Source organism: Homarus americanus, unplaced genomic scaffold (genome assembly GCF_018991925.1).
Source record: "Homarus americanus isolate GMGI-L3 unplaced genomic scaffold, GMGI_Hamer_2.0 scaffold28, whole genome shotgun sequence".
Classification (NCBI taxonomy): domain Eukaryota; kingdom Metazoa; phylum Arthropoda; class Malacostraca; order Decapoda; family Nephropidae; genus Homarus; species Homarus americanus.
The window spans coordinates 7,928,385-7,952,327 of NW_024742238.1; the positions used below are offsets into that span (position 1 = coordinate 7,928,385).

At 37.5% G+C, this 23,943-nt stretch overlaps 1 protein-coding gene across 2 annotated transcripts in view; it reads left to right on the forward strand.

Annotated features, from left to right (window-relative positions):
• The first annotated feature begins 299 nt into the window (after window positions 1-299).
• LOC121876581 (protein tyrosine phosphatase type IVA 2-like) overlaps window positions 300-23,943 on the forward strand; it is a 46,350-nt gene continuing 22,706 nt past the window's right edge. The window contains exon 1 of one of the 2 annotated variants that reach the window (XM_042381786.1): window positions 300-468. The gene's annotated coding sequence lies outside the window, so the exon portion shown is untranslated. Of the gene's footprint in view, window positions 469-16,139; window positions 16,328-23,943 lie in introns of those variants that run through there. The other variant, XM_042381785.1, reaches the window with a different exon arrangement.

The window sequence follows — 23,943 nt, forward strand, 5'->3', positions numbered from 1 at the left end:
ATAGCTGTGGAAAAAAATTGAGTGTGCCCCCTTCATAAGCTCGTACACCCCCCCTCTGCCTCCTGCATTATGGGAGATGTGAGAGGGATGCCTGTGAGTGCCTCTCTATGCTCTCTCAACCCTCTCTCTTCGCCTCACAAATGAAGACTTTCGAAACCACATTATTTTCATACTAATATTTTTGTTGTTGTTGTTAACGGGGATTTGTTTTTTTATATACAAGCGGTTAGATGCAGCCTAAGCAACCCGCGCTGTTAAAACGCCTGAGGCAGTTCAGTAGTGAGTAAACAAAGGGTGAGAGAGCGCCTTGCCAACTCCGGCCGGGAGATCATGAGGTTTCAACATTCTTTCTACCACAGTTAATAGGAAAACATTGACTTTGTCGCCAGTTACGCGAACCTTTGCACTAAACCAGGACCCGTATCTCAAGTGGCTATTGGGATTCAGCCCCCTACACTTTTTTTCACGGTAAGTATGATGGATAAAATAGCTCGGAGCGTTTGAGTCAATTGAGTGACAGGCAGTGGAGTTAAGTCAAGCAAACGAGGCAGTTGGTACCAGCTGGGGAAAAATTGAACTATAAGGAAGTACTACCCGGTGTAAACAATTCCAGTGTGATAAATGGTTATTATTTCCACAAACGGTGATACTCGGTGAACCACAAACGTGTCTGCTAAACCTCTGTTGTGATATAAGAGTGTCACCTTGAACAAGACGTGAGGATGGGGGAGGGGACAGTTTGGCATACTGCGCCAACATTTTTTCCCCCAGTGATCATCTCTAGATTATGTGAACTGCGCAGGAGAGAGACTTAACAACGAGGTATTTGACCGAAGACGTTGTATGTTTCGTCCTGTGTGTGTGTGTGTGTGTGTAGCCTCTCGATATATACGTGTATTCCCTAGTCGATCACCACCTCCTGCGGCTTCAATTTGTCCGCGACCATCACGCTGACAATTCCTTCCCGGAAAAATCAAGCCAGGAGTCATAGAAACAGAACACTGAAGAAACATATAGAGGGCGGTATTATTATCACCCCGTAACATGGTTGCCCCTCGTGTAACGAGGATGGCGGGCCCAAGGGCCACCTAGGCGTGGATTTGTCTAAGGTGTAGACACTGTCGCCAACACAACAACCACACCCTTAGTTAACGAGTTGCATGACCCAGTGTCAAGGAATAGTCCGAGAAGACCGGACAACTCGCCATCTGCACTGGCTAATCATTACCCCGGAACACAATCCGTAAATCGATTAACATCCACGTTCCCAATTACTGCTGGGTAGACAGAGGAAAGTGGCGTAAAGAAACTGCTCTGGGATCAAACCCGGGTCTGCTCGCTCGAGAGGCAAGCATGCTGACCATTACACCACAGGTCGCTACACACACATGTAGTTTATACAGTACACACACACACACACACACACACTGGCACGCACACACACACACTGGCACGCACACACACACACACACACACACACGCACACACACACACAGGCACGCACTAAGTTTACTTGTCATCAGAACCTAACCTAACAAAAGCTCCTCTGTAATTCACCAGACTGTACATCCTATTATTTAAAAATTAAGTTCAAATAAAGTTTTGATAAGGGATCCAGTGAAGCCCCCATGAACACCGTTCCCCATGCTGTTTATGCTAAGTGCTACATATTGTGTATAGTAACCTACATACATAATGGCTAGGGTGGAGCGCACCTTGTGTTGACCCAGTGACCTTGACCTTTCATTTTTTTAAGTTCCTACACCTGACACTTGTAGGGTATGTTAAGATCAGTCCGTGTTGCTTGTCAAAGAATAATAATAATCATAATAATGTCAAATCATTCCCGCAGTGTGTTGCTTGTGAGGGAAGTAATGTTTATTTTATGTATTGATGTATATTAAAAAGTATTGACGATAATAATACCTCGGTAATCATAATAACAAAACACGGCAGTAATAACAATGATAGTAAACAATAATAATAGATAATAATGTTAATAATAAATAAAATAATCACATTAAAAAAAATAATAAATAATCGTAACAATAAAAGCGGTTAATATAACTGTCCATATGAGAAATATTTATGGATGGCCTTTTAAGGAGCGGTAACTTGCATCACCAGACAAGGGCAGGCAGTGTCCAGGATCGATAGTGACTACGCACAGCGCCAACGGGGGAAAGTGTCTCAGTCTGGTTTGATCCGGTATCCCAGATGTTTATCACTAAACTTGGCCTCTTGTGGTCGACCAGTTGACAGTCCCGAGTTTCATTTATAAACACATAGACACACCCAACCCCGCGCGTTCACTCACACACACACATACACGCGCGTCCTCACATAAACATACACACCCCCACGCGCGTCCACTCACACACGTCTATATCTATCCATTTCTGTCTATAATATTGAGATGATTTTTTTTCTTCAGCACTTATAGTATTCTTACAGTAATACAAAAAAAACATGTAAGGTAAATGACTATGGAATATACATTAGATTATTATTTTGTCCATTAAATTGCAAGTTATTTATCAGACACAAGCAAACTTTACCCCGACAAAAATGCTCTGGTAATAATTATTCAGTTACCACCACCACGCACCACTACCTACACCATGTAAATAGAATACAGTGTAATTTACCTATATGCTTAAAGTAGGACAGGTAGTTTAGGTTAGGTTAGGTTTGGTTAGGTTAGGTTGGTAAAGTTCCCAGCTTCACCGAATGTCAACTACAGCCTCAGTTTACGTCGATTACCATTTAATGCACGTATGTCTGGCTAAAACTTGTTGTACATACATAGAACAACCTACAATGTTCAGGAGTTCGTAGTTGATGAAAAACCTTCAGATAGTGTATAATATATATGGCTGCTTTTGTTACTACAGTAGTTAAACCTTTATAGTGACTTAATAGTTTTGTTCGCGTTTACTTTTTCTCACTAACACTCTTTTAGACTTTTCTGGTATTTCCTTATGCCGTTATATTTTCAAACTATTTCACCACGCCACACACCTGCCCCACAGATGAATCAGTTGATTGGTTATTGATACACTGGAATTTAATGCAAAAAAAGGCGGCGTGAACTACCCAGGGGCGTAGCTAGGGGCAGCCGCCATGGGCACCAAAATTGCATTTTAATTTATTTTTTTTTTTTTATTTATCTACTTTCGCAGCGAATCCTATGAAAATACAAACATATCGTAGGGACAGCATTGTTTTATAACGGTAACAGGTGCTATCCTGGTGGATACTTTTGATTTCCAATCACTTTTATGTTCCGGCGTGAAATTTTAAAAAATTAAAATTAAATCTATCAATGAATATTTATGAGGGGTGGGGTGGGGGCGCCACCAAGGCTTGCTACGACTGGAACTACACAAGTATCTTCAGGTAATTAAAACTACCCTAGAATCAGTTCGGATCAGCTGGCTTATAAAAATTAATGTGGGAAAAAATGGCAATAGGAAAATGTGGCACCGAAAAAAGGCATAATCATCAGACTAGGAAAAAATGGCACATTAATTTTTATTGACATGTTTTCGCTAAAATATTATAACGTTTGTTACTGAAACTTCCTTAGAGTACCCACTTTACCAAGTGAACATGACAACGATAACCTCACAAAATAAGACTGTTGAGGATGACCTGATCACGAGATCTGAGGTTGGCGAGTTCCACAACAATTTAAATAATAAGTTACTTAATGCACAAAGGCAGAACATAACATATAGAAAACTCAGATCAAACAACAATAACCCTAAATGGATAAACTATTATTTAAAGAATATTATTGAACAAAGGAAGGCAAGGTAGGAGAAATCGTGGTGAAGTTTGCCTCCGAGATTGTAGGGAGACCGAGATAAGAAAAGCAAAGAGGAATAATGAACTGAAGGTAGCAAGGAATTCTTTCAAATGTATCAAACTAAAACACAAGATATGATCGAGGTGTATAAATGGAAGTCAGGGCTAAACAAAGGTGATACAGCAAGTTATCAAACATCACCATTAACTCGAATACGCTGGATAGCTTCAAACACAGGCTCATTAGCTCGTAATTTCGTTTGTGGTTCTTGAGCTCGAAGTGAAATTTGTTGTGCCATTTTTTTCTAGTATGAAAATTGTACCATTTTTTCCGAGTGCCTATAAAAATATATCAAGTGTCCTTTTTGTTGTATTTTTCAAACATTGACCATTTTTAATCAATTGCAAATACTAATGTGTTCATTGGCGGTATTTACATGCCCTGTATTAGGTCTGTACTGTACTGTATATATCAATTGAGTTATATAAGTTTGCCGGAGTTTTACTTGTTGGTTACTTATTACAAGCCAATAATTTTGAGAATTTTCACCTGTTATATAAACAGCCTCTCTTGACGTTTCATATTGTACATCGCCTTTGTTACTAATCCCAAGAGTATCGTAATTGCAGAGCTAACGTAAGAACTATGTCAAGTTTTCTCATAGGAAACTGATGTATTCCTGAGTGAATTGTTCGGGCGACCAAGAACACACACGAATAATATTAATCTTGGACACTAACAGTCTGTTCTGTATGCCAAGAAAGGCATTGACGTTAAAATATTATACGCTTGAACGGTTAAGGTCTTTATGGGCATAATAACGTTAGTCATTACTCTATAGTCCACCAGCAATTAAAAAATATGAGATAAAACTTCTGGAAAAAACACCTTTGCTTACGAGTGCTGGTTGTATATTTGCTACGACCTGCATTATTATTATTCCAAATAAACGGCTTTATACTGCACTTGTCGGGAGGACACCTGATAACCCCAGGGATTAACTTCGTGACCCTGAGGTTGGGAAGCCCTGATCTAGCATCTGCCAAATTATAAAACATGTTACATGACGAATATTGTGCGAGATGATAATGCCACACGCCAGACCGCAATGCTTTTTGTCTTTTTGATTCATATATTTCTGAAATGACATACTAAATTTCATGGTTACCAGACCTGCGTGTCTCGTGGCTTTGCATAGTACGATATCGATTACACTGCAACTAGTATGCCATCCTAGTTCTACTGAGGCATCCAGTTTCTATTATTACTACTACTAGCCTAGTCCTGCCACCAACCATAACCATTATGTCGATTCATTGCGCCTCGCCTTGGGTCTTGTCAGTGAACTGGAGCACTGAGGCATCACTGTTACGTTTCTGATTTGCTAATTTCGACAATTGGTCATATGAGGAGGCAACTCATGGATATAAAGGGGGGTGTGATGTCCCCTTTCCTTTTTCTATGGCTCTGGCCAAGGGCTCCAAATAGCCAGGCGCATGAGTTATATACAGTATATACTGTAGGCCCATAAGAAATGTGAGGGTGATACAAGACTAAATTTGTGTGGGTGAGTCAAAGTCCGCGAATAACTATGAGTATAAGATAAAAGCCACCAAGAACTATGTCTGAGAGTGACACAGAAGTAAATGAGCTGTTGGTGTGAGACAAAGACGTTCAGAAGCAACATTTGTGTCACCTTTTGTGTGGTAGCTTTTTCTTCTTGACCCCAGTCACTCAAGTGGGTAGAGCATCCACTCTACTGTGCCCTGTCAACAAGATGTTTAGCGTTCTACAGCACTGAGCCTTATATATATTATAGTAATTTTATGCTTTTGAATATCAGAAGAGTAAAGATCATGTCTAAGAGGTTAGAGAAATCACTACCAGGTCTCGAGGGTAGATGACTTACATACCCCAGAGGTGATCCAAAATTCTCTCTCATATATTTTTATTGTTGATATAGTTATGTAATTATTAACCTTGTTACTGCTGACATTGTCAACGAAGCTTAGATCTTGGTCTTCATATCCAGCAGACGCATGATTCAGCCTACACATTCGTGCTCGGTGACTGACCTACTGAAAACAAATACGCAAACAGTGAAGGCAATCAGCCATGTTTACAGTGGTGACAAGAACAACCCTACCACTCTCCCCAGTAACCTCTCCACAAGCTTTTGGAAACATTAACTCCTCTCCTCTAATGTCAACATTACAGATTGCCAAGTCTTTTCGCCAAAGCATATGTTTTAAAGTTAGGGAACAATTTAAATTAACTGTTGTATTCCTATTGTATGGTACAGGGAAATATCACTCAGGCATTTACTTTTTTCATATTAGTGTATAGAAAATGAAATGAAGATTGAGTTCTGATTTGTAAAACAATGATATAGAAATATAATTTTTAAGTCCAAATATTCATTGAATGGTTATTGACAAATACGACAGTCAGGGTGATGATAGTGCTTGTATACGTCAGCCAGCAGCGAGACAAAGTGTTGCGTCAGGTTTGTTATTGTACAAAATATAACATACAATATACAGTACATCTTTATGGAGGGAATCACAATTAAATTCCATTTGTTTTCATTACTATTTTGTTTTAAACAATTAATAAGAGCCGCTCTATGGCAAGGTATACTTATTGTCTATGAATATGAAAATGTAACCAGTTTAGTAATTTGAAAATGGCTTCGTATGTCAAGGTACAATTTGATACGCAACTTCATACCATGAATATCTAAGTAGCGTTCGGTAATCACACTTCTCCATCCTTATTTGACTGTTATGGCCGTTGTTCAGCTTAAAAACGGTGGTGAGGTTGTACACACCGCCCTTTCTCATTATTTAAGTTAAGTCTGATTTTAGGATTTTTTTTACAATTGCTACGGTAGACTAGACTAATATAGACAAGTATCGTACAGCCGTGAGTATATGTTGGTAAATGTCCTTCAGGCTTGTCAAACTGGCTACTAATAGTGCGTCATAGGGTGCCACTATAGCGTGCGGTCTACTGGGACATTTGCACTATACCTGGGATATCTAGACTGCAGGCTGCAATTTAGTATTGTTATATAGTATTATTTATTATATAGTAGAGTTTTATGATAAAAAAAACAAAATGGTGATAAATATTTTTTGAACAAAACATAAATGTTGAATAATAGCATAATATTAATGACAAATTTTGTATCATATTCTTTGTAAATGATAAACCTAACCTAATCCCCTTTTATAAGGTTGGTTAGGGTCCTGGTGTTCAGGTAGTCAGATCAGGTCAGGTCCGTAGACTTCGGATATTGTGGTAGACCGCACGCTATTGTAGCACCGAGTGTAGTGTGTCTAACTGGCTACCGAGTGTGTCGAACCAGCCAAGGACTAAAAACATTATTTTATCCTTGGAACTAGCTACTGAGAGTGTGTGTGTGTTAACTAACTAGCCAGAGAGTGTGTCTAACTATTATAACTAACTACTGAGACTGTGTCTAAACCATGAGAGAATGTCTATAATTAGCTACTAAGAATGTATAATTAACTAACCCAAGAGATCTTGCCTAACTGAGCTATACCTGCAGCGAAAGCCTAGTGTATATAATGATTTCCCAGTGCCCATTTGTAAGTCACCCCACGATATCCATATGGGTCTGACGTCACTTAACACAGACACAGAGAGGCAGTACTATAAAGATATGTATGCATGCTTGTCTCCCGTTAGTATGTGGGTATAACCTCTCCTACCATGTTCCCGCCCCACCCCTTGGCCTTGTCGGGAGAAGGATACCCGCAGCGAGGAAGGCAATACTGTTAAACTACTAATACCAGTTAAGGTGAAAGGCAAGTCTAGAACGTAGTGATGTGAGCGCTTGAGTTTCTCTCGTATTTGTGTTGTGTTTATAATTCTCACAGTGTGTTGGTGTGTTGGCTGGGGTAAAGCAATTAGCCCCTCCTCCTCCTCCCATGGATTAATTGGCCACTGACTATGTCACCCAAATTTAAATATAAACAGACGGACTTACTTATTTGTGCCTAACTTAGTGATTTTTTTGTGTGTGTTATCTTTTTTTAATTCTGAATATTGTTCTTGTATTGGTAACTGGCTGCTGTTTGTCATTTATTCATATTGATGTAGGTTAGGTTAGGTTTGATTAGGTTAGTTTATTTTGATCAAGTTTGCCTGTTATTACTTGTCTGCTAGATACAGAAGTGATGGTTGTAGTTATTGCAATAGTAGTGGTGGTGGTTGTAGTTATTGCATTAGTAGTGGTGGTGGTTGTAGTTAATGCAATAGTAGTGGTGGTGGTTGCAGTTATTGCATTAGCAGTGGTGGTGGTTGTGGTTTTGCGATAGTAGTGGCGATGGCTGTAGTTAATACAATAGTAGTGGCGATGGTTGTAGTTATTGCAATAGTAGTGGCGATGGTTGTAGTTATTGCAATAGTATTGGCGATGGTTGTAGTTATTGTAATAGTAGTGGCGATGGTTGTAGTTATTACAATAGTAGTGGTTATTACAATAGTAGTGATTATTACAATAGTTGTGGTGGTGGTTGTAGTCCTGACAGTAGTGGTAATGGGGTTAAGCGCATATAAGGTGCTGGCGACTCATTATGAACGTGTCTAGCATATAAAGGAAAAATGTGCGTGTGTGTGTGTGTGACGGAGTGTTTTATGTGTTTTTCCTTTGTATGTGTGTACTTCTTGAGGAAATATATGGTTTGTGTGTATGAATAATATGTGGCGTGTGTGTGGTGTGGGGGGGGGGGCAGACAGAGTTGGTTGTGTGAAGAGAAAGTACGACTATGTGTATGTGCAGTATATGTTCGTGTGTACGTGTGTTTATACAGGACATGTGTTTTTGTCTGCCCCTGTGTTTGTTTTGGCTCTTAGATTTTAGAAGATATTTGTTTTGTGTACAAGAAAAGTTACAAGGATGTGTTTTTTCTCCCTTTTGTCAACTGCTCGCTGGCTATTAAGTTTATAAACGATGAGACAGATCATATAAATGTATAACTTCATAGGAATCCTAACCTAACCTACCTTAAGTATAATATGGCTGAAACAGTCTAAATTTCACACCTTGTACACACAATGGTGTAATCTGATTCTTGACAACATAAGTATGAGGCACGAGAGAGAAAGAGAGGGCTTTGTTAACATTATGTCAGTAGTTACCTGACCAGCCTATGGTCGTATAATTATTCTCAAGACAAGATCCCCCCCCCCACCCAGTAAACATTTTGAACATAGCCATATATAATTTTGACATGACCAATATTACCTTTGACAGAATAGAGGGCAAGCTGGTTTGCATAATGTGGGTGTCAAAGGCGGCGGAAAGTGAAAACTGATTTAAAGCTGATTTCTACCCGAGTTAATAATAATAATAATAATAATAATAATAATAATAATAATAATAATAATAGTAATAACTGGCATTAGGCTTGGGAAAAAGATCAGTATTGGAAAGCCTTAAAATATCAAGAAACATCCAGTGAAATATACATTAGGTCGGGCGTTGATCATGATCAGAGTGGGTGCTGCAGGGAATTTGTGTGGTGTGTGATTGTTGTCATAGTAGCCACGTGACCAGCGCCCCGCCAGCCGTCATTAGTCACAGCTGCTGTAGTGTGCGTCATGAGTGACGTGGAGCAGCCAGCCCAAAGGTCGATTACGACTCCAAGTATTCCCCACCTCTTTACAAGGATGACCGCAAATATTTGACTTACGAATTCTTTACCGGGTGTGCTGATGCATCTTTTGTTGGGATTTGGGACCCATTTTCTTTTTACCACCTAGAAACACGACAATTTTCGGAAAATAGCTGTTTGTATCTTAGTGTTGTTTGTGAAGACATTCAAAGTGAATGATTCTTAAACCCGGGCGCCATATGGAATGTGAAGGTCGACTCTAGTTATTCCAGGCGGGATGTCCACCAACGTGAGGGGACTGGGGAATGGGTACAAACACGTGACTCCTTCATAAGAACATAAGAACATAAGAATGGAGGAAACTGCAGCGGGCCTATTGGCCCATACTGGGCAGTCCCGTTTACACCCAACCCCTATTGCTCCTATAAGCATCCAATCTATGTTTGAAGCTATTCAGCGTATTCGAGTTAATGATGATATTTGGTAACTTGTTCCATTCATCCACTACTCTGTTTCCAAACCAGTGTTTACCTATTTCGCGCCTAAATCTAAATTTGTCTAATTTAAAACCATTGTTACGAGTTTGCTCCTGGTTGGATAGTTTGAGTAACTTTGTAATGTCCCCTTTGTTTAGCCCTGACTTCCATTTATACACCTCTATCAGGTCGCCCCTCGCTCTACGTCTCTCGAGGGAGTGCAAATTAAGATGCTTTTACCTGTCTCTATACTCAAGGTTCCTAATGCCCTGGATTAGTCTTGTCATTCTCCTCTGAATTCTTTCCAAGAATTCTATATCCATTCTGGAATACGGTGACCAGAACTGAACTGCGTAATCCAGGTGTGGTCTCACAAGCGCAAGATACAGTTTTAGGATGACCTTGCTAGTCTTGTAACTCACACTCCTTTGTATGAACCCAAGTACTTTATTAGCCTTGTTATGAGCAAAAACACATTGTTTACTTGGCTTAAGGTTCCTACTTATCATTACTCCTAAATCTCTCTCGCAGTCGGATTTCTCTATGGCATCGTTGTTCATCTGGTATCTGGTTTCCCTGTTTACATCTCCTATACTGAGCACTTTACATTTGTCCACGTTGAATTTCATTTGCCATTTTTCAGACCATTCGAAGAATTTGTTTGGATCTTCCTGTAGTTTTGCCGAGTCCTCGTCAGATTTAATAACACTTCCTATTTTAGTGTCATCAGCAAATTTACCTATGTTGCTGTCTATGCCGATATCTATGTCGTTTATGTATATAATAAATAATAATGGTCCAAGTACTGAACCCTGGGGAACTCCACTAGTGACGTTGCTCCAATGGGACTTAGTGCCGTTAATGCTCACTCGCTGTTTCCTGTCCTGTAACCACGCCCTAATCCATTTAAGGATATTACCTTTGATGCCATGTGCTTATACCTTTCTAATTAGTCTTTCGTGGGGGACTCTGTCCAAGGCTTTGCTAAAGTCGAGATATACCACATCATAATTGTGCCCTTCGTCCACCGATTCGAAAACTGATGAAAAGAATGTTAATAGATTAGTTAGACATGAACGCCGGCTTGTGAAGCCATGTTGGGAATCATTGATCAACTTGTGCTTCTCCAGGTGGTTTCGAATAGAGTTTGAAATGATTGATTCAAGTAATTTGCCTACTATTGATGTTAGGCTGATTGGGCGGTAGTTAGAGGATAGTGATCTATCCCCCTTCTTGAAAATCGGTATTACATTTGCTATCCTCCAGGATTCTGGTACTACACCTGTATTTAAGGACATGTTAAACAACTTTGCTAAGGGCATACTAAGCTCTTCCTTACATTTCTTTAATACTCTGGCAAATATCTCATTGGGACCAGGTGACTTATTAGGCTTTAGTTTATCTATTTGGTTACTAACATCGCTACTAGTCACTACTATCTCGCTTAATTTGTTTTCTTCACTATCTCTGAATAGAGTCGGTGCCTCCGGTATCATGTTTACATTTTCTGTGGTGAAAACTGTTGAAAAGTATTTATTCAAATTATTGCTCATTTCTCCGTCATTGTCAGTGAGCTCGCCGGTATCTGACCGTATTGGTCCAATCTTTTCTCGTGTTTTAGTTTGATACATTTGGTAGAATCCTTTGGGGTTTGTCTTTGCCTCCCTTGCAATCCTTACCTCATTATTCCTCTTGGCTTTCCTTATCACGGTTTTAACCCTACTCGCCAATATCTTATAATAATCCTGGAGGTAAATTTCGCCACGCTTTACCCTTCTACCTATAGCCTTCCTTTGGCCAATGATGTTCTGTAAATAATTATTTATCCATTTAGGGTCATTGTTGTCTGATCTGAGTTTTTTGTATGGTATGTTCTGCCTTTGTGCATTAAGTAACTCATTATTTAAATTGTCGTGGAACTCGGCTATCTCAGATCTCGTTATCAGGTCTGTGTTATCTGTCAGGTTCACGCCCAAGTGTGACACCCCTTCTCTCAGCTGCTTCTTTAAACTGTCAAAGTTTGTCCTTCTGAAATCTGGTACTTTAGTGGAATTTTCCTTACGTTTGCCCTGAAAATCTAACTGGAATCTAATTTCGTTGTGATCGCTGTTTGCAAGTTCGTTCCCTACCTCGACATTGCTAATGAGGTTTTCTCTGTTCGACAGAACTAAATCGAGTATATTATTACCCCGGGTGGGTTCGGTTATATGTTGACTTAGGAAACAGTCCTGGATCGTTTCGAGAAAATCCTCTGATTCTGAGTTACCCTTAAGGTCAATCCAATCTATTTGGCCAAGGTTAAAGTCGCATACTATACAGACTTTGTTGTGTATGGAAGCCCTGCGCATTTCATCCCAGATAAGTCGCTCATTGACTCTATCAAGATTGGGAGGTCTATATATTACTCCTGTGATTAATTTTTCCCTACCGTCGATTAATTCTATCCAAATTGTTTCTGTATTCCGCTCAGTTTTTTTTTCCTTATTTATTTCACACTTCAGATTATCCCTGACATAGATTGCTACTCCGCCTCCTTTCCTGGTCTGCCTATCGGTATGGAACAATTTGTAACCCACAATTTGGTATTCGACCGGTAACTCATGTGAGTCTAGGTTGATCCATGTTTCAGTGAATGCTATTATGTCGATTTTTTCGGTACATACTAAGGCTCTAATATCATTCATTTTGTTTCTCATACTTCTACTGTTCGCGTAGTAGACATTTAAGTTAGTCGTGTTCTGAGTCCTCCCTTTACCGCGTTTAGGTTTAAACTCCCTGTCTGCTTTAGTTTTGTCGTCATTCCTAACACTATTTTCCTGTAATCTTTCACTTTGTTTACCTGCTCCCACTGCAGTCTCCTCCATCCATAGGTGTCATATTTTCCCTGTAACCAGATAACTTATATTATTAACTGTTTACATTGTCATTACACACTTAGAAACTAGTTCATATACTGTAGAAGCGTAGAGGTCTAGTTATACAACAATAATACGAGTCAGATGGTTTCGCTGCCAAAGAGGAAAACAAGATAGCCAGCATACGTTCAAGTCTCTGCCTCTCACTACATATACAGTACATACAGTACGTCACCCAACACAGTCATTGATATGAGAGGATAGGATTACTTTTGTTATCTGTATTCTTTTCTGCTCATAACACTGGATATAGACGATTGTCACGATTTACCATACCGTCTCGGAATATTTCAATAATAAAAATCAACAAAAAGAAACTTGTTAATACAGAGCTTCATTTCATGTGCCGAGACCTAACCTTCCTCTTATGTTCAAACTAATTATTAGATACAATCTAGTTATAATATGTAACTTGATTAATTTATTATATGTAATCTAATTATTTTTGTTAGTGTGAAATATACTGTTAAAAATTTTGAGAGGCATTTTGTTTAAAGGCACAATTCTTGGGTCCATATAGTTGACGCGCTACTGTATATTGTTTTAGGTGTAGTGGGAGGGTGAGTGTGTGTAAACAAGACTCTTCTAGAGTGTTTTAAGTGCCTAGAAATCAGCCATACCAACTTTCAATACTTAAATTTATCCCTAAACTTGTATAAAAAATTCACCTCAGCTGGGTACACACTCACACACAGTCTCCTAGAACAATTATCGAGCCAATTTTGAACCCATCCGTGAGCTTTACTTACGTTAACACTTGTCAATCGTATGCTTGGTTAAAAAAAATTTTGAGTATTTTTATGAATGTCCTTTCGTGTTTGACAAGTTCTACTTGTGTTTATACTCATGTATGTTGGGGGTGTGTGCGTGCGATCTGTCTCCTTAACTTTCTTACAAATAACGCATTAATGCGATTTTTTTGTCACTGTTGCCGTGGTGTAAACAAATTGACATCTTTACTTTGTGCGGTTTCGCGTGTGTTCGTTTGTGCGTTAGTTACCTAAGGTCCCTGTTAGTACTGTATTAGCCATATTTTGAGTTTTCCTATCTTCATTCTATGGTCTTTGCATATGACGATTAAGTATTTTCTTGGGTAAACGGGCCACGTTACTGAAAAGGTACACTTCTCCCCATGCCACCTTAGGAGGGAGACAGTATTCTTTTAAATTGTGTATGGGCTTAATAATAAAACAAGTCCTCCGAAGCCATGATGAAGTGAAGCATTACCACACCCACGACCTAATGCACGCCCTCCATTTCTAAGTTAAAGTATCCTTTGTTATATTGTGTTGGTGGATTTTACGCTATCTAATTCTGGCGTGATATTGTTTCCTGTGCAACACTGCAGTAATAATTGAGTTGGATAGTGTTGTGGCCATGACAATCGGGCAGTGTAAAAAATAACATCAACTGAGATACGATCAAAAGGTTAGTAACTCGGATTAATAATAATACCTGTAGTATAAAACTATGAGACGTAAACTCTAGACCCTTTGTTATTTACTTATACCAATGTATTCCATTGAATTGGTGCATAGAATACTTCCGCTTAATATTTATGTAGAAAGTGTATTTTAATCTTCAAAAATTAAGTGTCAGTGGTGAAATTATTTAGAATTGCGATAGAGTAGGACCTCGCCTTCTTTGCCTAGCGTATTTGTATGGGGTTGTAGATGTTTTAGCGATAAATTATACTACAATTAAATTTTTCACATTTTTTCCCCCAGATCAGACTCCAGGAAGAGATACGTACAGTCAGCCCTGGGTCTCGTGCTCACAATTTTACCTGGCAATGCTTGGTAAAGGAAGGCTGTATGTAAAGGTGATTGTGATTGGTGGATCTGTTTTCGGCTGTATTACTGTCAGGATAAATATTAAACAAATTAAAGGTAACATTTTTTATAATAATAAACTATCCATTGTTATTTAAGGTCATGAGAAGTTTCCAAATGTTCATATATTTGTTTAAATAATGAAGAAAATTTGATGTCATAATCTTGTGGCAGCTGTGGTTGTAGTTGAGTTGCCAATTCATTAATATAATTTTCTTTACTAAAGTAAATTTACGAAAATTTTGAAATTTCTCATGACCTTAAATAATAATGAATAGTTTATTATTATAAACCTTTTTCCTTTTGTTTGTTAAATAATTATCCTTACAGTGATACAGTCGAAAACAGATCCACCAATCACAATCACCTTTGCATACAGCCTTCCGTTACTGAGTATTGCCAGGTAAAATTGGGAGCACGAGACCAGGGTGAGGTCGGTGCGTCTTTGACCAACTGTACGTCAGTTTTTCCTCCTATTGTATAACGTATTTTGTTCAAAGCTCCATTTTATTAATGGTTGCTTGTTGTTAAACCCTGGAGACCATAGGTAATTTATTTGCGAATATGATGCAGTATATATATATATATATATATATATATATATATATATATATATATATATATATATATATATATATATATATATATATATATATATATGCAAGTAAATCACTGTATATGATTAAATTATACATGGAAATACTCTTTATACGGTACATATTAAAACTTCTCTTATTCCCGTCCGCAACAATGTACGTTTCAGAAACAAGTTAGTGACATGTTATTGCAAAAGGTGGTGTAATGTAGTTTTCCAGGTAGCCAGGAGGCTGGTAGCCCACGTGCTGTCAACCCCAGAACGATGTCTCTCAGAACACTGCTCTCACAATGTTTCTGGGAAAACCCGGGACGTCGGAATCGCGAACGAGATTCCTAAGTTCATTGGGCGAGAACAAACATAAATGTTCACGTAGTTTTTTGTTTAATGTATAAGGTAAATTACTGTATTTTTTCTTCATATACTGCTGTTCTTGTACTATTGTGTTTATGTAGTTTATGAATCACAAATCAACCTGACAAAGATTTTACTGTGCTGCTACAGGTGACTCATATCTTAATAAGTCTTGTGGTCTATTAAGTTTCAAATTTTCTGCGGATTGCATCATACTAGAGCAAGCATGGTTCAAATATCAGTGTATAGTTCCACTTAGTGATTAGTTGCTTATTTACGTTTAGACTTAACCACATTTCGTCATGACCTATCTTTGCGCATGCGTCTGTTATTAGAAAGTGTCAGTGATATATTAAAACGTTAATGAGACGTAATTTAATATTAATAAATTTTTGTTCTTATATAAGAAACTTATTTCTGAAGTAAAAGCAATCGAGATTCTTTGTCGAAAGTGAGGATATATTGCTCGCTAAAATAAAAGTCGACGAATATGTTGGTGGAGGTTGACGCATGCGCACTGTAGCTCAGTTAGTAGAGCCTCTCCCTTGCCGATTGGCCTCGTAACCATATATACTCTGTGGACGACTGATGCATAGCAAATGCATCATCTTTGATATACTTGTTCGACGCACCTTTTTCTGTGTCAAGGCAGTTAATTGAAACATGAAATTTAAATATTGCGGTAATAACAACGCACAGGTGAGTAACTGTGATGTCGTGGTGCCCTGGTTTGGCAATGGCTGAATCTCGCTACTCGGTGTCCGATTTATATCTGCCATAATTTCTGATGGTTCTCTCTCCCATGGTATCCATGAAAGATAATTGATGGACGAAAAGGGCTTTTTATCGTGGAATAGTGTATCTAATATTTGGAGTAAGTATGATTAACAGTGGACACCAAAATGAGCCAGACATCCCCCGTCTCGCTCGCCATCCCAAGTGCACCATCAAAATTTGTCTAATTGCTAACCACATACTCCCTTCTTCATGATGTCTTTGTCGCATTGTAAAAGAAAATTTATTTTGTAATTTTAAACTATATCAGTGTTGTAGAAAAGTGGGAAAATTATAACCTTGTGGCTGTGTAGGAGAGAATGGCCTTGGAATGTCCCAGCGAGTTGTGCCTTTGTTAGGTTCTTCAACGTGAATCTTGGGGTTTATAGCTTCTGCTGCTAATGGTTTATGCATTATTTTGTATTCTTAGTAGAAGAATTCTTTGCGATAAACAGTCTTAGTTTGGCATTCTGGTGGCATATGTGAGGGTCCTCACACTAACTCCAAAAGTGTATTAAGCTTGGGTATATCCAGGATCTCTACTAGTGATGGTTTTCTTAAAGTTTACAGTAACTGGTAGGTTTTTGTAATACTATTAATACAAATTTACTTATATTATTTGCTTTGTTTGAAGGAATCATTCTAGAATATTCTCTTGTGTTATGTCTGAAACCAAAGTCCAGGTACTGTACTGTGTATATGAAGAATTCTGTGATATGTATATGCTAATTTCTAATGTTTTAACAATGGATGGCACAGATAATATTTTGAAAATTGATTATAATGGAAAAACTTACGAATAGTCTGTCATTAGGGGTCATCAACCTTCTGCTAGCAGATGTGTGACTAACTTAGGTATTATTTTACTTTTGGACAACATGGCAATCTTTGGGATTTTATTTTTAACATAGGTAATTTCGACAATTCTAAGACTTTTCTTCTGTGACGTTTCCCTCTCAAACGACTTATATATGCCGGCGGTTCAGGGGGCGGAGTCCCTGGTTAGAACTTAGAGGTTAGGTTAGGCCAGGTCATTTGCGAGAGAAACGTAATAGAAGAAAAGTGTCGGAATTGTCTAAGCTATTGATTGGCAAAGGTAAAATTCCTAAGATTCCCCTAATGTCCAAAAGTAAAAAATTATCCCAACTTATTCTCGCAAATATGTGGATAATTATGATGATTATATGGGATACCTTCTGGACTGCTTGGTAATGTAGTGTTAGTGTCTCCAATTTGATAATTGGTTTAGAATCCGGGTCTTCTCTCTAGAAGTATCTTTATTGATTGTTTGCATTCATCTAAATTTTACTCCTTTGTTATTTCCACAGGTTTGGTAATTACTCATTGATTCAAGCCTGTTAATGTTGGACATATTTCAATGATAGTATTTAAATAGTTTAAAGTGCATTGACAATGGGGATAGGAGAGTGGGGTAGAGAAAAAATATGGGTAGTTTTTTATTATTAAATTAATCTGCCGTAACTACACTGTACTTCAGTACATTTATGATGTTATAAGAAATTTAAAACTTGGTCTCCAGGTCACCAGCATTCTAGGGGATTTTTGTGTAACATTTAGTTAATATCTCAATGTTGGAACTGATAAACAACTTCCAGTTTACGATGAAATGGCAAACTGACCCCAGCCTTCATAGCTTTGGTAGATTTACAATTATTGTACTGTTCTTTAGATATTTACTGATGAACTGTGTCGGCTGTTAGCAAGAAAGAATCACTGAGAGGTTAATGTACTGTATATGGCTCTGTGGTTTGGCTTTGCTAAAATCAAACAAAGTTCAGTGGTAGTTTTTGTCAGTTCATTGAAGCAGCTCCTAAGGAAATTGTTTCATTTGTTTTTGCCGTTCTAACACCTAATTCATTACCTAAAGGTATCTAATGCACTGTAGGGTAATACTTTTAAATCACATGGGATTGAGTTACCTAACAAAAAATCTCTCTTTTAAAGAAAGCTTGTTTCTTAAGCTATAAAGAGAGTGAAAATGGTGCATGCCACTTCTTGACCTCCATCTTGGACCATTATGTTTGCCTTCCTTCTTCTGTTGACAATACTGTATATAAGAAATGAAATTGCCCAGTGGTAATATTGTGACTACCTAGCCCCCGGGCTGCATGGCTGTGATGTTTCATTCATAGAGATTAGAATCCACTTCATTCGGTATTTTGCATTACAAGAGAGAATTTTTCAATGGGTGAAACATTAACCGAATTTAACCTAGCCCAGTGGCCTAGGTAGCTGCAATATTATGGCCAATAAGCCACTTTCTGTTCAAAAAAAATTAACCAACCTACCTAACGTAATCTAAACTATTCACTTCCATCCTAGAATAAGAAGGTTTTGTTAGTTTATCTTATTTACAATAAGAATACTGTGCTGTACTGTACTGTTCCTGCATGTACCAATGTCGTACAGCATTCACTTTTGCCGACTACCATTTTCCAGCAATTCCATCATTTTTCCCTTGCTTCGCTCTGTATACCAACCACCCCAATAAGGTAAGATAAAATAAAACTTAAGTCTCATAGGAAATTAGATCAGGTAAGGGAGTTCTGGTGGGACTATCTTGTTTACAATAACTAAATCGTTTACATTGCTGTGGGAGAAAAGTTTATGCTGTTCAGGTATGAAATGTCACTAAGGCACAATTGCTGAACTAATAAAAATAACAGTACAGTAGAAGAAATGCTGTAGCTAAATCCTTGTTATTTTTTGGTATACAGTATTGTTAATATTATTATTATACTGTATAAATAATCTAAGCTCTTACTGCTTGTTTTTCATCATGTTTATTTATGAAACACTTGGCACTTGCATAGTAAACAAGTACAGTATGTAATGACAGAAAAACATATAAAGCATGGAAACCTATGAAAGCCCCAAATTAGGGAACTTCCAATTCCTCTAACTATTTCTTTCTACCTGTATTAATGAGGTAAGAAGCAATTTACTACAGGAGTCTGGCATCTAAAGTGGTAACTAAATGTTCTGTAAACAAACTCCCCCAAACCACTAGCTTTGATATATCCATTGTAAAATATTATATACAGTACAGTCAGTATATATCACCTGCAGGTGAAAATGGCAAGGAGACCATGGGCTTACATGCTTCTGCATACTTTTATAATTAAAAATAACAGAGTGCCTGCATAGCTGGGGCTACAGCTAATATCCTCGACTAATTCTAAACCTCTGATATAATTTTTTTGTTCTTAGTATATTTTTACCCAGTAGTAGCGGTACTTTTTTAGTTCCCAGTCTGATTCCACCTCGGGCATTTATTTATTTACTATTATCATTATTATTTATTTTATTTATTTTATTTTATTTTTTTTAGATAACTAGAAGTGAAGGCTAGGTTTCTGGAAAGTTATATTTCATCAAAGATTGCTGAAGACCTCAGGTATTATACTTGCAGGGTTATTTGCTGTGATGTTATTGTTGGTTTAATAAAAATGGATTTCAGTACAATACTGTTATTTTTATCTTGTACCTGACTTACGACGGGGTTGGGGACTGGCGACCAGGTTGTAAGTCGAAAATGCGAAAATAATACATAGAAAATTAAAAATGGGTGTCTCTTTTTCTTCTCAGCATTACGAAACTCACTTTTACGCTTGCCAGCCATTTTAAAGGGAATTACAAAAGAAAATTTTGTCAGTACACAGTGCAATCACTAATGTCGGGACTCGAAAATACGTAATTTGAAAATAAAAATTGTACGACTGCGGCGGTCGTATGTCCGGGTGGTCGTAAGTCGAGGAGTACTTGTACTGTAACCCCAAAACCACAGGATCATTCCAAAATTTAAGACAAATTTCATAATCATTATAAATCTTGTGACAACAGAGTACCTGATTATATAAGCTCTGTAGTTGGAGTACAGTACCCCCAGGTATATAAGCTCTTCATAAAAACAAAGCCTTCCATGAACTACTATACAAGATGTTTGATTTTAGCATAAATGAGTCATTGAGTAATTGATCCAGTCCTTGGTGGTTCATTCCTGCTGAAATGAAGACATAGGTTAGGAATGTATTTTCAATCGCCAAGTGCATCAAGGACACGGCTGTGGAGGTCATGGCTTACCTACCACTTCTGAGATCAAAGCTCTTTTTCTTCGCTCTGCTATTGGTGCGTTGAAGCAAACATTTTAGTAAAAATCCTGAAGAAAGTAAAAATGACAGCAAGGAAGTTATTTTTCTGCTTGTCTTAAGAATTTTTCTTGTTTTATTGTAACAAAAGTTATTTTTGTTATGTAAAGTATTATAGCACCTGATTTGAATGCACTTAATTTGTTCCGAGCTGGTGGTAGGGGAAGAGATGAGGTATGTGGGAGAATATTTTGGGTGAGATTTATAGAAAAGCTTATACTAATTGAAAGCTTGAGACACGGTTGAGTTTTGAGGTAAAGAAAAGGGTGGATGTGAAAGATGTCTGTCAACTGTGGTTTAATTTGTTTGGGATTTTTGCTAAAAATTTTGTTTCAAAACTGTGGTACAGGTATTCCTCACTATACAAATGGGTTCTTTGAAATCCATTTGTATAGTGAATAACATAACACATGGGAAAAATGGGATTCGGTTCCCCAATCACAAGAAAATCCCAATATTATACTTAAGAAAACTACATTGATTCACAAACCACAAAAAAACTTACGGTATCTAACTACTCTGCTGTAATTTAGTACCTTACACATTAAAAAATTAATGAAATATAAATTTGGTACATTACCTTTCATATACATGTACCAGTAGTATTTTTAGTAAGAAAGAGGTGGAAGAATCGAACATTCATAGCCATAAGCGAATATTTGTAGAGTGGTTGATTGTATAGCGGGGGATACCTGTATGTAGCTATACAATATACTGTAGAATTCAAATCCAGTGGGGGAAACAGTAAAAAAAAGGCAACTACTGTATCTGGTTAAAAATTAATGTGTGCTTATTGCTTGCCTTATGACAATAAATTAGCTACTGTACTGTACAGTAGCATATACCAATATACAGTACAGTACAGTATTGTACTCCTGACATTTCGAAGAATCCGATTGAAGGACCAATTTCCTATTTCCAGCACTGTACTGTACAGTACTTAGCCTTTTTTAATGGTTTGGAAAGTGCAGGTAGACGATGACCTCATTGCTTTTGTTAATTGATGGAATTATCACTGAACCATATCAGATTTTAACTGGAATGAATTGCAGTACTTAGTTCACATAATATAGTAGTCACTCGGATGTTTATTCTTGCTAAAATCATATTTAGTAAGATGAATTTTTGACAATGCACCAAAGGGTGCAGACCACGGTGTACTTCCTTCGTCATGTAAGAAAACCCAAAGGAATGGATAATTACTGGTTTTATTTCTTGAAATAATGCTTACTAAGCATTAGGGTTATTTGACCATGTACAGAACTTCTTGGTCATTGTTTATCAGTTAGCTAAACTTGAGCTTTACCAACCATTTACAATTTAATTATAGAACAACAAGTAGGCCATGGCCTCTACTGGTATGCCTTTCATGCTTCAGTTAATTTCTGCCTAAATAAAAAATAAGTTACTTTAAATCAGTTTATTAGTGGCAATGAAGTATCAGCCTATTTGGTATTTCTTTCATTATAAGCATAAATTAAATACATGTTTAGTGAAAAATTGCTGGTTCTAAACAAATTACCCAATAGTGTGATAGTGTTAACCCTAGAAGAATACTGTACAGTGATATCTCCGTTAGCCGGAACAATTGGTGTAGAGCACTTCGGGGAATGAGAGATTTCCGTGAACAGAGATGACTCTCAAAGCCGGAAAAAATCCCTCATCCCTGGAATTTTCCTGGTAGCGGAAACATTTTATCTGAAGTTCCTGAAATTGGGCATTACATAATCTTCGAATCTAGAAATATATCCCACATCCCCGGAATTTTCTAGGTGCCAGAAAATTTTTCTTGGAATTTCCGGAAAATGCTCCTGATTTTCATCTCTCAAATCCAGGAAAAAACATCCCCCATCCCCGAGATTTTCTGGAATATTTCGTTCCCTAAACCGGAAATTTTGGGGGAAATTCTGCCATTGGGAACGTTTTTTTCTGAGATAATTTCAATTTGGCTATCGAGAGTTCCGGGTTTGAGGGATTCCGGCTTACGGAGATATTGCTGGTACTGTATTTTATCAAGTGCAGCCATGATAAGTGAGGATTTTTTGTCAAGTAGTTTCATAAAAATGACCTGTGCAAAACTGATACAGTACAGTATAGCATTGTGTTTCACACTTAAAGTACTGTAGTTATTTTTGACTGAAGAAAATTTTTCATTGCTTTTGGGATAGCCCGTATCGACACCAGAGATTTTAGTTTTTGTAATTTTTTGTTTCTGGATTTTCTCCTGCACCAACCCAGCACTTCTTTTGAAACAGGTAAAACAAACTAACCCAACCTAATGTAACCTACCTAACCTTACCTAAGAAGTATGGTAGTTAGTGTTAGGGTACCTTAGCTTGGTTCACATTATCTTTTGTAAATGATATAATGCCATAGTCTCACAGTCACCATATGTAAGCATGCTGCTGGTGCTATTCTTCATAATCACATGTGGTACAGTGCAGTATGATGCATGATTTTACTGAAGTTATAATTTGGTGATGCTTAACTTGTCATGTTCATAATGACCCTTTTACTTTCTTTGAAATGTTATGCCCTTTTGTGTTATGTAAGTTCTGTGTGCATGTATTTACTTGCATGAACACATAGCTAGTTTTTTCATCAGATACAGTAATCAGATGGAATCAAAGTTCATTGGCAGGTAAAGTTTTATGGTAGCTATGCCCAAAATAGTCTCCAGCCTGATTAGGTAAAAAAACAGAAGTTGCTATTGGTATCAGAGCTGTCTTTGTCACCATATGTTCTCCACTTCTGGTTTAAACCTTTGGTAATGCTTGATATATGTACTGAAATAATTTTCACACTGTTGCCTATAAGATATGTTAAGAGGTACATTTTCTCAGCTTCTAAATGTGAGAATCTGTAAAGGACCTTAAGCTTTTCTCGATATCTCTTCTATCTGAGCATTCATTTGCTGATAGGGGGCCACATGATGAAATGAATGATAATGCCATAGTTCAGATTCCAAGTCTATGAATGGGGACTTTTTTGTTTTTATTAAAATTTGCTGTAAATTTATTAATTCTTGAATTTTTTAGTAGAGTACGGTATAGCATATACCCTGTATTGTATACGGTATTTAGTGAAATTTCTGTATACTGTACAGTACATTATATTGAATTTGTTGTGTTGAAATATTCTGATGAATTTGTCGTACAGGTACAGTAATTACTGTACAGTTTATATGGTAATATCCATAATATTGCTGATGGACTGTGCTCCTTGCCTAGGTATACACAGCTATCAGTTTGGATCATCACTTTGCTGTACAGTACTGTACTGACCTAGTTTAGAATTATTAGTTTCCTTAGATAAATTAATTTTGTGTAATTGTGCAGTTGTGGTTCACATGTAGTTTCAGAGCTGTGTAGT